Genomic DNA, 16,821 nt, shown 5'->3' with positions numbered 1-16,821 from the left:
ACATCATAGAGAGGGTGGGTAATGAAGCTGGCGCGGGTGGGGCTTTGATCAATTTAGATCAGTCTAAAGCCTTCGATAGGGTCGACCATCGATACCTGGCAGCTGTTCTCAAGGCAGCTGGCTTCGGTCCGGTCTTCCGCGGATGGATAGCTGCTTTATACAGCGGCATCTGCTCGGTCATACGAGTGAACAGCCATCTATCGGAACCGTTCAATATCTCGTGTTCGGTTCGCCAAGGGTGTCCTCTCTCCTCCCTTCTGTATGTATTGACTCTCGAGCCATTACTGCGGAAGTTGGAGGATTTGAGGGGCGTCCCGCGTGATCTGGGATGTGGAAGGAGCGTGTCTGCCTATGCCGACGACGTCACCGTGATGGTGTCGAGCCACAGGCATATTGAACTGATTGGCGAGACACTAAACGAGTATGAAGCGGTGACAGGTGCGAACATTAACGCGGAAAAGTCAGTGGGCTTGCAACTAGGCACCTGGAGGGGCAAGTCCATGCCCTCCAACAGCGTCGTAGGGTGCTGGACAGACGGACCCGTTAAACTGCTCGGGGTCTGGTTCGGTCCGGACCTCCAGTTGGAGAAAAACTGGGAAGAAGTGACGAACAGGGTGGCCAACCTCACCCAGAAATGGGCTGAGAGGAAGCTCTCCTTGAAAGGTCGAGCGGAGGTGGCGAATGTGTACATCGCATCCGTCATCTATTACCGTTTGACCGTCGTCCCTTGTCCCGACCGCTGGTTAACCAAGATAGTACGCTTGCTCTTCAACTTTTTGTGGAAGGGTCAGGTACCACTAGTCAGGCGCTCCATCTGCTGTCAACAGCCGCTGAGCGGAGGCCTTGGCACGCCGTGGTTGCTGATGCGCAAACATGCGCTCAGGCTACGACATCTCAAGCGTTTCCTGGACGGTGAACAGGTGTGGTCGCCTTTCGTCAGACGCGATTTTCCGCAGCTCGTTTCTTTAACAGAGCTGCAATCCTGGATGAAACGTAGACCGAGAAAGGGCGCTTGGCACCTCGAGTGCCGCCAAGCTCTCACCGCCCTCAGTCAGGCGGGCAGTGCGATCGGTAGTAGCTCCACTCTAGCGTTCTATAGAGGGTTAGTGGGAGAAAAGTGCGGCGACGTTCTCGGGGAAACTCTAGGCGTCGAGGATAATCAGCTAAACAGTCTGTTCAGGAGAACTTTCGGGCCGGGGCTCATGGATAATTTTCAAAGGTCCCTCGCCTGGCAGTGCTACCGAGGTGCGCTACCTGTTCGAGATAAACTCTACCGACACGGAAGTGCCGTCAACCGGGCCTGCCTGAGGTGCGCTCAGGACGACGAAACCGTTCTGCACGCACTCGTCCAGTGCCCGAGCATTGCTGACCTGTGGGTCTATATCGAACAGCTACTGTCACGTGTAGGACGGATCCGGCTATCATCTGAATCCATCGTGAGAATTGACCCGCCGACCTCCTTTAACCAGGAGGGCAAGGCAATTTTACTATGCCTAGTGGCTGTAGCGAAAGAGGTGATATGGTGGACCCGTTTGAAAGGGCTAAAGACAGACAGTTTCCACTTTGGCCAAGGCCTCATCAACTTTTTCAAGTTCCACTTGAAAAGGAAGATGAGAGTAGAGAGGGAAGTGCTGTCTCATAGCAAATTCGTTGAAAGATGGGTGACTGTTGGAAGAATGGCCAGTATAAACGGACCAATTCTGAGAATACACCTGTAGGAAAAAAAAAGGTAATGTAAAAGGAGAAAGGGCTCTATACCCCTTTCTTATTTTTTCTGACCAGGCTCCCGTGGTTTTATGGGTTTTTCCATGTGTAACCTTTCCTTTTTCGAAGCGCCTCCCCCTTTGGGAGTTCTACTTATTTATTTATCTATTTATTTATTTATTATATCTTTCTCCGTTTTCTTCCTCTGTTTAGACGAATTTTCCTACCTTTTCGGACAAAACCTTTTGTAACCTTCGTCCTGTCTTTGTCCTTATATGTTTTTAATTGATATTAGCCCTTGTGGCCAATAAAACGAATTAATTATGATTATTATTATTATTAGTAGTAAGGTGGTGAGCTGGTAGAAAAGTTAACACGCTGGGCGAAATGCTTAGCGGTATTTCACCTGTCTTTATGTTCTGAGTTCAAATTCCGCCGAGGTCGACTTTTCCTGTCATCCTTTCGAGGTAGATAAATTAAGTATCAGTTGCATACTGGAGTAGATCTAACTGACTGGCCCTCTTCCCACAAGAATTTTGGGCCTTGTGCCTAGAGTAGTAAAGATTATTAGTTTATTTGTCAGAGTTCCTTCATCACACATTCTGTGGTCTTTTCAATGAAGTTTTGTTCCTCGTGTCCCTTCTTCTATCTAGTCTTCTCCTGTCTATTCCATTTTGTCTTTTTGATTGCCTCCTCCCAGTTCAAAGAATGAATATATTTTGCTATAACAATATCTGTTTCATCGCGTCATTTCACATCAGGGGAGAGAATCGCCTTCTGTGAATATTGTTTTGGAATGAGTGGACAGAGCCTATGTATTATTGCTTACAACATTTAAATTATTATCTGTATAATAATCTGCTTATTAGTTCACCCGATATACTTTAGTTAGTTAGTGGGGGTCAATGTGGAGTGAGTAAAAGTGCGTGTGATTGTGTGTGTGTGTGTGTGTGTGTGTGTGTGACTGAGGGCGAGAGAGAGAGAGAGAGAGAGAGAGAGAGAGAGAAACGTGAATAGTGAAGAAAGACGAGAGGAGTATAATAATACACGAAGGCCAAATGCATCACGTGGATAGTTGAAGGGATATGCGAAGAGCGAGAGAAAAAGACGATGAGCAAAAAGTGGGAGCTAGAAGTGCTAATGGCGTGCTATAGGGTGCTGGGGAAAAGGTAAAGAGAGAGAAATGTTAATGACAGGAAGAGGGGAATTACATGGTGAAAAATTTAAAGAAGTAGAGAGAAAGAGAGAAATATAAAGTGATTAGCAGAGAGAAATTTTAAAATCCATATAATACATTATTGTGGCCGGAAGTGAAATTCTTTCTTACACAGCTTCTCTTAATCTTTTTCTTTCTGTGGAATTTTCACAGTTCCCACTAATTCTTTATTATTATCATAGTAGCTATGTATGATATTTCTTCATCCTCTTTTAGTATCTGCACCACGACGTAACAAGAGATTTTCAAATTATTATATTTATGTTAATTAAAACTAAAGTTACAGTTACGAGGATCAATTTCTTTTTCTCTCTGTGTTCTTTTCTTCTTATAACAGTGGAAGAAGGAGGGAAGAGAGAAAGAAGTAGGGAGAAATATAGAAAAATCTCGTAATTCGTTTTGGAATATCTTTCAAATTTCATCATTTTGTTTATATAGATCCTGCATCAATTTGCCTTCCGTAGTCATCCTTTATGTAGCCACATTTACTGTTTCTACCACAGACCAAAGCGGAAACGCTGTTTTGTTTTTGTCGGGTGCAAATGTTGAATTTCTGGCTGTATTGTCTTTTTTGTTGTGTCCCTCAGGATGATTAAGAATCATTTTCCTTTTACTCCATCTCGCCATGGCACTCTGCCATCAATTTTATGGATTGTATTTTGAATCCAGTCAGTGTCTCGCGTGGCGGTCTTACTGGTAGCTGTGTATAGTGTGATGGAGACAGAAAACCAAAGAGAGTTAGTTCTCAAGGAGAAAGAATCGCATATTCTCTCTTTTGTGCGAATTTTCAAAGAGTGAAAAGAAACCTCTTCAGTAAAGCGCGTCCACGTCAACATCTGCAGTAATGCATATGCTACCGGATTTACTTCAAGAATTCCTTGGTTTCCATGGAGTTAATATAAACAGAACAGAAACAAAGTATGGAATTCTAGATTTAGACCCACAATATTTCAACTCATCCTCCACCTTATGTTGTTAGATGTAGTTCATCATAATATGAGGCCGCAATGGATGCAATCAACGTGTGATAAAATGAGCCTCCGTCATCGGAATAGAGAAGATCTCACATTTCAGATTAATGCATTATTATGAATCTCCGAGTCTCAATAGACAGCTGTTGAGCTTATAACACCTTTTCCCACCATTTTAATTTGTCTGTCTTTTGTACTCTATATCTATATATTTATACTTAAAAAATACATCATCTGAAAGTCTCCATATGTTGCTTTCTCTCATTTTGCATGCATACATACACATATATTTTATTTTTCATACTTAAACCATTATATAGTTAATGTGTATAATTGTTTATTCGCTTAATTGCTTCTATCTCTCCCTATATATATATATATATATATATATATATATATATATATATATATATATATATATATATATATATATGATACAGAACTAAATTTATTTCTCAAACGCGTGATAATGCTACAAATAGCGTGATCAGAATATATTATCCATATAATGCAGAAAAATACGTTGCCGGCCAGCCATGAGACTCGAACTCACATCTCTGTGATTACATGTATATATATATATATATATACACTCACACAATGTGCACGCGCACAAACACACACATACACACTCACACGCACAAACACACACACACACACACACACACACACACACACACACGCGTAGTTCAATATCAAACAGCTAGAGTAAATGCACAATGCCACATTAGTGGATCAATATTCTCTAGTCGTAGCTTAACCAGGCTAACTTTTACATCATCGTAAGGGATGTCACATGAATATTGGTATTCGAAACCATTATGTAGAAAGAAAAAAAAAAAAAAATCGCGAGAGCGTGGAAGGGACAAACATGACCTTCAAGGGAAGCAACTCTTACGATATTATCTCCCTTGCATATAATTTAGACTTTCATATATTTCACAGGTATTATTTTCACATATTTTAAAACATGCTTTATGCCCTAAATTTGGTACATAGTGTTGTGAATTCATAGAAATTATAACTTTGTGTCTCTAGTCGAGGTATATGTCCGTAAATTTTTGCGCATATTCGTTCTGTGAATCCTGTTGTGTCATAACACAGTATTATGCGAAAAACGTGTGAATCTCTGCTGCAAGGTGTACATGTATGCAAATATGAACTATTATGTGAATTGAATACAATGTATAATGAAGTTAAGGTAATATAAACCAACATTAAAATTTAAAAAAATAAAATCCAAATTTAATGCAAGAGAGGTAATTCTTCAGAATATAATCACATTATATTATATACAATTATTCACTTTTGGAGAAGAATATGGATATAATGTGAATTAACAACATAACATTAGTAAACCATTAGCGAATAATGCATATATAATTTATCGTTTGTCTGAGAGTTAATAGCTATAATGTTATCAACAAAAGAAATGACTTCAGCAAGACACAAGACTAAACATTGTTAGTTTGCGCACTCTCGATTAAATCATGTCATTATTTTACTGATATATTACTATATAGATCTTGAAAGTTAAAATCAGTGAAATACAAAAACAGTGAAAATCGCAAAACAATTCCTCCGACTCTCTGCCTATTCTACATTCCATTTTATTTTGTTTATTTTACTCCTTAAATTTCTCTTAAAACAATTATTACCTTCGATTCAAGCAGATATTTACGCATACATTAGCTTTGGTTTGACAGCATGTTTTGCATTCCATCCGAAACCGTTTTCCTCAGATTCAACACAATTCTGTCAACTGACAGAATCTCTCCCACGCTTTCTTCCGAACATGTACAATCGATCAGTGTCACTCTTGGGATGGAATGCTCCATGCAATATCTTCGTATCCATACACATCAGCTCGTCATTCTTTTGCTAGTTTATCATTCTAGTTCCATAGCAAAGTGACGCTATCGAACATGTATTTACTGCTTGGATTTTATTCATTCTAGTCAATTTTGCGCGCAACACCAATCATCGACTTCGGAAGTATTCTTTCTTCAGCTGTTCTTTCATTTCCTTCCCTGATTCCATTGAACTCCACCACCACCACCAACGATTTAACGTTGTATTTTTCAAAATTCCTAACATCACACTTCCTGAAAACGAATTTCATCTTAACATCAACAAGAAATAGTGGACTGTGTTCACCAAGTGACTCAGATGTAACTCTTCCTTGCCATACAACCTTCAAAATTAGTGAACAAAGTGATTGATGGAAAGAGAGAAAGAAAGAGAGAAAGAGAGATTCATAGAGAGAGTGTTGGTAACAAGAGAGAAAGACAGAGAGACAGAATGAGAGAGAGAGAGAGAGAGAGAGAGAGAGAGAGAGAGAGAGAGAGAGAGAGAGAGGAAATACATGTTCTTTGAACAATAGTTTCAGATAGCTAATTTCAATATCACTTTGAATGAATAAAGTGTACGCTTTAAAAATGTAAGATTTTAGCAAGAAGGAAGGTGAAGCGTTTTAGCTTAATGTGAATCTAACGAAAATCTTGCTTACTGATTGAATTGGGCTGTGAATGTTTGATTTCAGCTGAAGAAATTTACGATGTTAGCAAGTACAGCCCCGAAGAAATTATTTTACCTTATTTCACTGTACTTGTTTACTTTCAGGTTTTGAAATTTCACGTTACTGATTTTCAATTTAAGCTTCGTTATGATAAGATATCAGTAAAATAATGACACTATTTAATCGACAGTACTAACACTAATTGTATTTAGCCTTGTGTCTTTGTTAAAATCATTACGTCTATTATTGGTATCACTATAACTTATCTCTTAAAAGAACAAACACCGTAATGGCAATTCACTTTATCAGAACTTTTGTCTTCTCCATTAGTGAATAATATTTACAATGTAATGCGATTGTATTCATTGAAAATTCAGCAGTTTTACATTATATTAATTTCAGTATTTGTTTATAGATCGGTGTCTTATAAAAGATGCTGGAATTGAGCAAATACATCATGTTGGATTATAATTTGTTTCATTTCATCAAAATCATGCAGTTTCATACTGAAATATTTGTTACAGTAAATTGTAAAATAAATGTCATGTTTACAAACTTAATATATTCATCCTATTATATGCGGTATTTCTGCTAGTGACGCATTCTCAGCCTGCAAAACATATATTCAAAGTATAATGGTATTATTATTAGATGTTACAAAAATTGCTGCTTTCAAATGCCATCACTCCCTTTTCCTTAAATGTAAACTATTAAAGTGACCACAAACAGACGCGGATGAGTAAAAATAACTTTCCGTTATTCTTATTTATGAAGAAAATTGTCAGCTTTAACAATTTGAGTCTTTTGTCATGAGAAAGTGCGTCAAATACGTTATGCGAAGGAGCATAGAAGGAATACGTATCGTGGGCCAATATTTGACGCTGTTTCTTTCAATTGTTCACCAAATGAATAAATATCAGCGGAAAAACCTTCCAGAACCAGTCTTTGCTCAGATTATTGACAAGAACACTACCAAAACGCGAAAATTCTTAATTTTCTTCACTTTTTTCGCTTTCCTGCTGTTTGCTGTAGAAGGTAAGAAAAACTAGAAAAAAAAAACATTTGTGTTCCACTTCTCACTTCTCTTTTTCATTTGTTTATTAATATTATATAGGAAAAACGGCTTTGACGATTCGGATAATGTTCTTAACATTGTGGTATTTAATTTAGGCTGTCTATGTTCCTAGTTTAAATACGGCAATGTACCAGTAAACAAAGGGGCCTATGACATCAGAGTGCCTCTTCTATAACTCTAAGTTTTAGAATATGAGAAGCATATTTTGATTTGCAAAAATGATCACACTTTTTGCTTCGTCACTTATAGCCGCAGAACGTTTTTGTAGCTAATGTATTTTTGAGGAGCAATTCACTACAACATTCTTCTCATAGATTTCTTTTATTTCAAAACAACAAATTAAAGTTTTCTTTTCATATAGCCTGATATTTTGAGTCACATTGAATTTTGCGGTTTACATATTTTTTCATAGCTAATATATTTTAACGTGATTTTCTCCATCAAATCCTTCTCCATGTTAACTTTCTTTAAATTCACTTAATGTAAACATTAATTTGTTTTAAAGATGAAAAACACCAAACGTTACCACATGACACTTAAGGAAACAAAAGCCAAATATTTAAGCCACTTCCAGAGCACTCAAATAATGTTATGCCATTACTTTCTATATTGCTTTGACAAAAACAAATCCTCAATTCTTAGAATAATGAACTTTCAAGCAATACCGACTTGAAAGTATTTTTGTGGAACTGAAGTTTCATATACTTTGTTATCATCTGTTAGATTTATTATAATTTTGACGGAGGTGCAAGGAAAATATTTTTTATCATCACTAACGATTATGCGTAAAAGACATAAAATTATGATCGTACAGCCAGGTAATATGCCCTTATAGAAACACTTTTGCAGGCGAAATTGCAAGATTTCACTGACATCTCATCGCAAACGTTGAACTCATAAATTACTCTTGCGGCTCACATATCACAGTATACTTTTTAAGCTTCCGATGATTCCTTTCTTCTGTGGTGTTGTTTTACACTTATAATCAAATAGTATGTACAAATTATGAAAAATGATAAAGAACAATATATAATATAGGGATGTTTCTATTTCGCGGATTTTAACCTATCGCGGTGGGTTTTGGAACGTAAAACTCGCGAAAGTCTAGGGATTACTACGCTAGTATGCGTCTTTTAAAGCAACTATGATACAGTGAATAATTCTTCACACTAGCAAATCTACCCATCAACGATGGATGCATAAAACGAGGGATGGAATGCAGAACACCAGCATGTATTGAGAAATGTGAAATGGACTTGATAAATTACTGTGGGATGTCTTTAGAGAAAGCGCATTATTGTTGCTAATACAGCATTCTATTGCATCTCTATGACATGTATATGCGACGAAATGACATGTGATGACGATTAACCCCCGAACTGCAATACGCTCTCAGCCTCTGTATCATGAATGTTTATATGAACCACTCCTAACGAAAGCCAGACAGTCCTTCGACCACTACACAGAAAGTATTAAGAAAACATTATTTAGTTATACTTTTATTTTAGCTGTTTAAAGAATTTTACACTTGCTTTTACTCTTATTTATTCACAAATTTCCTTATTTAGATTACGAATCATATTCCTTTCGATAATATCAATATGATTAGAAAACTTCTTCATACATATTTTCTGTTTGGTCGACTCTAATTGTGAAATTACTGAAGTTCTTCGCTCTACTCATAGTGACGTATAATTGGCTGTGTGCAAACATCGCACACTAAGTTGTACGCCACAAGCGAAGCACGTGTGTACGGTTCTATTAAATTATATTTTATGGTAAGATTCAAAAGTATTCGTTTTTGCACGCTAAATCTGGATATATCTCCGCCGAAAAAAGTTCCCACATCGAATATACCAACTTTGAGAATTTGGTTCTGGTTAATTAAATTAAACAATAGTGTAAACAATTGGATATTAATTAATATCAATTTAATACCAGGGAATACATGTTGAATACATGTTGAAATACATGTTGAAATATATGCAATTTTTATGCATATATTTCAACATGTATATATATATATATATATATGTGTGTGTGTGTGTGTGTGTGTGTGTGTGTGTGTGTGTATGTATATAAATATATGATATACATGTACGATTATGTGTATATATATATATATGATGAATTTCCTATGCATATAAATATTTACGCATAACAACGTACGTATATGTGTGTGTATACACACATACACACACACATATATATGTATGTGTGTATGTGTGTGTGTGTTTACGTATTCATATGCCTGCGTTTTTTTCCTACGTGTGCGTCTGTGTGCATGAGTGTGCTTGTGTACCTGCACGCGCACGCGCGTGTATGATAAAAGAATAGATTTTAAACTATAATTTTAGATAATTGCCAATTAACACATCTGATAGTAGGATGAAACATACGGTCATCTGTGCAAACACACGTATGTCGATGTTAATGGGACAACACGCTCAGCTGAACTGCTGAAAAATGCCAAATGTGCTCACACATGATTTCCATACATTTCCATCAGGTATGTCTGAGTTAGCTTTCCTATAAATTTTTTATATGATTTAAAAACATTCTATATAGCTTTCTTAATATAAAGATTACTTTTACTTTGAATTAATATTATTCTTTTAATATGCTTGAATTTGTATATAATACATTTTCCAGTACTCAATCCGATTATTATTTCTTTTTCTTTTGCAGTAGAATCATCCAGCACAACACCATGCCCTATGAAAAGAGGCTTTTTTCTTATGGGTAATTCAGGAATCATTCCACACCGTTGGGGCCGGAGGAGGTGGAAATGGCAATGGAATAGTCTCTGCTGAAATAATGCATAATCAGTATAAGTATCTATTTCAACAATAATCCTACTGAAGAGTGACGGACTGTCAATGTTTCTGGTTGAATATGACTGTAGATTTGAAGAGAGAACTATGTTGCGGCCTAATTATTTTAATGAAACTGCAACAAAAATGCCACGTTAAGAACATCCATTGCAAGTTTTCCAACTAAATGATGTTAAAAGTGACTCAAAGCTATTCTGTGACGAATATATAACCCGCTGCTATTCAAATCTTTTGCGTTCAATTCCGAACTTAGCCACTGTGATTGAAGGATGTTGTTTGAGATATGTATACATCAATGCAATACAAATATATTGTTGTGATATGTTTGGGCCTTTCTTTTATCAGATCTGCAAAATATATTATAACGACATAATAGTTCATTTTTATCCCTGGAAGTGTCCAAGTATATCCTGCAATAAATGAATAAAATGATTTAAATAGAATTCTGCGTGTTTTTTTCCAACATTTTCATCATAGTTTAATGCAGTAGAAGGACTAATACGTTACACGTATTGCAATCACAGAATGCTTTCACATTACAATATTATCGAAAATGGCGTTACGCTTAATAAATACAACATAAAGTTGTAATTTTGTAAGGTGCATAATATTGATGTGTAAATATGCATATATATATATATATATATATATATATATATATATATATATATATATATAAAAATATATATATATATATATATATATGTGTGTGTGTGTGTGTGTGTGTGTGTGTGTGTGTGTGTGTGTGTGTAATAAATATTATACTACATATATATATATATATATATATATATATATGCATATATGTGTACAGGACGACACCAACGGTGAAAATAACATGAAATACGTAAATAACGAGCAACAAATCGAAAACAGGACAAGTAAACACAGAGGAAGCATCCTTCATGATTTGTCGGCTGTCTATCTACTCCTCATTTCGAGCATTCAATATGACTCTTCAAAGACAGTTGCTCCTATAAATTCTAAAAGAAAATTTAAGATTTATGGAGGGTCGAATTTGGAAATAAACTTATGACAGAGGAGACATACAAGGAAACCGAACGAAAAGAAACATGGAGGTTCGTTAGAGCAGAACAAGAGAAACATAGTGAACGTTGGGAGAAACATTTGTTTTGAAAAGACAAAAGGGAGAGGAGAGAGAAAAAGAAAAACATCCGTTCCTTTGAACGTTCGTGCAGGAAATAAAATACGGTCACGCGAGGAAAAGGTAGATGGACGATGGTCATTTCTTCACCATTTTCTATCCCTCTCTCTCTTACTTTCCCCCTCTTTTTCCTTTTCTCTTTCTCTCTCTCTCTCGTTGCTCACACCTGACCAGCGTTTAAAAGTTCAAAGTTAAATATGTTTATGTATCCATATGTCGGCAATCCATACGTCGGCAATTTTTGTTCGTGTGCGTCTCAGTGCATGCGCGCGCGCGTGTTATATTAGAGGTAAATGCAAAATCAAGGCAGCATGCGTATCTCAAGTCATTTAGACTAATTTAATTAGGGTAAGACGAATTTGAAGTCCCACAGCTGTCTCTGCGATCACCCAAGTGGTAGGATAGCATGTCCACGCACTGGGTGTTCTGTCATCAGAGACAAGTTATGAATATTTAAGACTGGGAAAATTTACAGTTTACAAGGAATAAAAGAGATTCACAGTTTATAAGGAATGAAATATAAGAATAAAGAAGAAATAAAAGAGTAAAGAGTAAAGATAGAACACAGGTGGGCTCATGTCTACAATTTGATATCAACAAATATTACGGTTCTGTATCACCTATCCTTCTTAAGAAAGCTCTCATTCTATCTGAAAACCTAACTAACCTGACCCCTTAGAAATAGACATAATTCTAGTTGCCAGGAAGACACTCATCTCCTTCGATGATAAGCTTTGGTGCCGAGCTACACACATTGATAAATTCTTCCGAATTAAAGAGAAGACTAGAAAAAACATAAATTCTGTGCTAATTTTAATTTGTCTAACTCCTTTGAAAACATTTGCAAAACAGTTAACTTTCTAGATGTTACATTAGATTTAAGATCTTCACTATACTCCCACTACCGTAATACTAATCAATACGTCAGATACATTAACAGACTCTAATCACCATAAATGTAACGTCGATAGTATAATCAAAGGCATATCTATCCGGATATCTGATCTCTCAACCACGGAGAAAATCTTCAATAACCAAGCTACATACTATAACCAGGTACACACTAACTGCAAGTGTCTTCTCCTAGCAAGTTAAATTCATGGCATACCCTCGGCTTATGAAACACATCGCTAAACTAAGTCCTGAAGGGGTATGCCGCACTACTCAACAAATTGACCCCTCTACTATAGATAGACAAAATAAAACAGACGATAGAAACCTATAGATTATACTTCCCCTATATTGCTTAACAAAAGCGGGTGTAGATCGATTCTCTGGTTTACACACCAATTCGCTTTAAACGTTAAGAGCTTAGCCAAAACTTTCTTTCAACTACAATTCTCTAACTTCCCACGTTACTATAATTACCATTCAATCTTCAATAGATCTACTCTAAAATTATCCTACTCCTCTCAGTCCATTGTCGAATCTATTGTTATCTCTTCCAATAAAAGTAAACTTATCTCCTACTACCTACATATATATTATCTTAACATAGGTCAATACAACGAAAACACTACTACCAACATTGATGGCATACACCACACGCGCAACACTAGCACTACAACCAGAATTAACCAAGATACAAACATCACCGCTTCCTATGAAGGTCGAAGTGTAGCTGAGGCGAATGTTGATACCAATAGCACCGCAACTAATACCGATGTTAATAATTTTACTACTACTACTACTACTAACAACAACAACAACAACAACAACAACAACAACAACAACAACAATAATGATGATGATGATAATAATAATAACAATAATAACAATAACAATAATAATAATAATAATAATAATAATAATAATAATAATAATAATAATAATAATAATAATGATAATAATAATAAACTAGGGAAAACTAGTTAAGAGTAGCAGCATCACACTAGATAATGCCAATGAAATAAGAGAATTAGACCAAAGCCAGCCATACAAATGTTTAGGAATCAATGAACTAGATAGGATACAACACATACAAATGAAAGAAAAAATCAAGAAAGAGTACTATAGACGAGTTAGATCAATACTAAAAACAGAGCTCAATGCTAAAAACAAGTTAATAGGTATTAACACTTTAGCCGTCCCAGTTATAAGTTATAGCTACAATATCCTTAACTGGACACTAAACGAACTATCTAAAATAGACAGGAAAACAAGAAAAATAATGACAGGATCTATGAAGCACCACTCAAAATCTGATATAGAAAGGCTATATATACAACTGACAGAGGGTGGTAGGGGTCTTATACAGCTGGAAAACTATTATAAAATAACCACCATAGGACTGCAAAAATACCTACTTCAGAAGCAAGGAAAACTAATACAAATAGCCACAAAACACGAGCAAAACAAAGAACTGTTTTAGTATTTAAGGAAGCTGACAAATATAAACAAGAAATCATACTACCTAATAAAAACGAAGAAGAAGAAGAAGAAGAAGAAGAAGAAGAAGAAGAAGAAGAAGAAGAAGAAGAAGAAGAAGAAGAAGAAGAAGAAGAAGAAACAACAAAGCTATAAAACAAATGAAATCCAAACTAAAACTAGAACAGCAACGGACCATGATAAAACGATGGCAAGAAAAGCCCCTACATGGTAAATACTGGGCTAAACTAAATGCAAAAGAAATAGACAGAGAAAAATCCCAGCAATGGTTGAGAAGCTCAGGACTCAAAGCAGAGACTGAAGGATTTTTAATTGCTGCACAAGACCAAAGCCTCCCCACCAGAAATTACCAAAAACATATAATGAAAAGAAACATAACAAGTAATTGTAGAATATGTAGCGATGGACACGAAACAATAAATCATATTATCTCTGGCTGCCCAATCCTGTCTAAGAAAGAATATATTCACAGACACGACAGAGCTGGGACCTATATACACTAGAAGCTATGCCAACACTATGGAATAACAACAGAAAAAAGATGGCATGAACACACGCCAGAAAAGGTCACAGAAAATGAGAAAGCAACCATAGTCTGGGATATGCCAATACACACAGATAGAGAAATTAAGGCCAATACACACAGATAGAGAAATTAAGGCCAATAGACCAGATATAGTTATCAAAGATCATGAAGGAAAAATGCTTTCTAATTGCTGTATCAATACCAGCAGATGACAACGTTTCCCTAAAAGAAATGGAAAAAGTTTGAAAATACAAAGACCTGGAAATAGAGGTAACTCGAATGTGGAATCTAAAAAACAGAAACAATTCCTATTATAGTAGGTGCCTTAGGTATAATAAAAAAAATATTCAGACAAATACATAACAAAAACACCAGGACTTACAAATATATATAACATACAGAAAATTGCACTACTGGGCACTGCACACATCCTACGCAAAACACTTTCAATACAGTAACCATAAGAGCATCACAGCAAACCACAGCACATACCCAAGGCACACAAAGCTACGCTTGGTAGTGAAGTGAAAGCACGTTATAAAAATAAAACTCTTGAAAAATAATAATAATAATAATAATAATAATAATAATAATAATAATAATAATAATAATAATAATACCACTATCACAACGAATAGCAATAGAAGTAATAATAACAGCAGCAACAATAATAACAGTATGAGCTAATCCGGTAATAAAACCCTTAATTTTAATTTCTGCATAAATAGTATAGAATCTTGTCTTGCCACTAATAACCTACGCAAGACAGAATGCCGTTGCTCGTAGGGCAGGATTGACGTTGCACAAGCCCAATGCAGAAGGTTTAACGTAGTATACAAATGTACTGTCCACAATGCATTGCATAATTCAACTAACTACTATAACGGATTTACTATTTATTTTTAAACAGAGATATTCCACACATATAAACTCGTTTAAGTATGAGGAACATAGAAAATGTATTCACCTAGCCAACCTTACACACCATGTAATAAATGGAAAAGTACCATATAGGATGTCCTGAGCTATAATAGACTCCGGCGTCCCATTCCAAGGTCAGCGTTTATGTCTAAAAGAAGCCATCCAAATATTACTACATAATTCACCGCAATTGCTAAATAAACAACACAAAGCTTTTACTACATGTTCTCATAGGTTATTTAGATAAACTTTTCTTCTAGCTGTTTACACTATTTTACGCTTGTTTATACAGTTATCCATTCAAAGTTCACAAATATCCTTATGTAGATTATGAATCACATTCCTTTCGACAATATCAGTATGATTAAAAACTTCCTCGTAGATGATATTTTCTGTTTGGTCGACACTAATTTTTAAATTATTGGAGTCCGTTGCTCTACTCATATCGACGTACTACAGGCCGTGTGCAAACATCAGAGTGGGCAAAAATACAGCCTTTCTTGCTGTGAATGCGCGAGCGAAATCTTTAGGAATCTGCCCATCTACGATGGAAAATATAGGGATAGTATGGCATATCTACATCCTCTAAATTTACGGGGTGGGGATTTAGAATTAATCAACGCCGCCGAGATTCTCAGAAAAAAAAAATTAAAAAAATAAAATAAACGCTGATTTATTAATATGAAACTGAATACCCACTTAATAATTATACTTTGCACACTTTTTACCTGATTACATCCTTCGAAATAGTAAAAATTATCGTAACCATTCGTCCAGCCGTTAGACCATGATAAGGAAACAGACAGACAGACTGACATAACTACCATTATAGTTAGAAATATAAGCTGAAAAATAAATTGTAAGAATATAAAAGAATAAAGATTAAAAATTGAAGTAAAATAAATGACACAAATAAAATGTAATGCACCGAAAAAAAACCCCGATTAAATGAAGAGATAAAATGTACATGGGATCAGAATAGCTAAAAAAATCGGACATTTATATTGATCTTCAAATTTCCTCAATCTTATGTGCTTCATCAAAACAAATGTCGGTAAAGCTGAAGGTGGGGTAGAGTGGGTAATGTATGTAAGTATCTTTGTATGTATATATGTATGTATGTATGTATGTATGTATGTATGTATGTATGTATGTTTGCATGTAAATATATATATATATATATATATATATATATATATATATATATATAGCCTATATGTATGTCTATGTATAGGAGTGGCTATGTGATAAGCAGCTTGTCTACGGACCACATAGTTCCGGGTTCAGTCCCACTTTGTGGCACCTTGGGAAAGTGTCTTCTACTATAGCCTCGGGCCGACCAATTCCTTGCGAGTGGATTTCGTAGACGGAAACTGAAAGAAGCCCGTCGTATATATGTATATATATATATATATATATATATATATATATATATATATATATATATATATATATATATATATATATATATGTGTGTGTGTGTGTGTGTATCTGTGTGTGTGT

This window comes from Octopus bimaculoides, chromosome 8, assembly GCF_046866305.1.
Source record: "Octopus bimaculoides isolate indiv1 chromosome 8, ASM4686630v1, whole genome shotgun sequence".
Taxonomy (NCBI): domain Eukaryota; kingdom Metazoa; phylum Mollusca; class Cephalopoda; order Octopoda; family Octopodidae; genus Octopus; species Octopus bimaculoides.
This window is presented reverse-complemented; position numbering follows the sequence as displayed.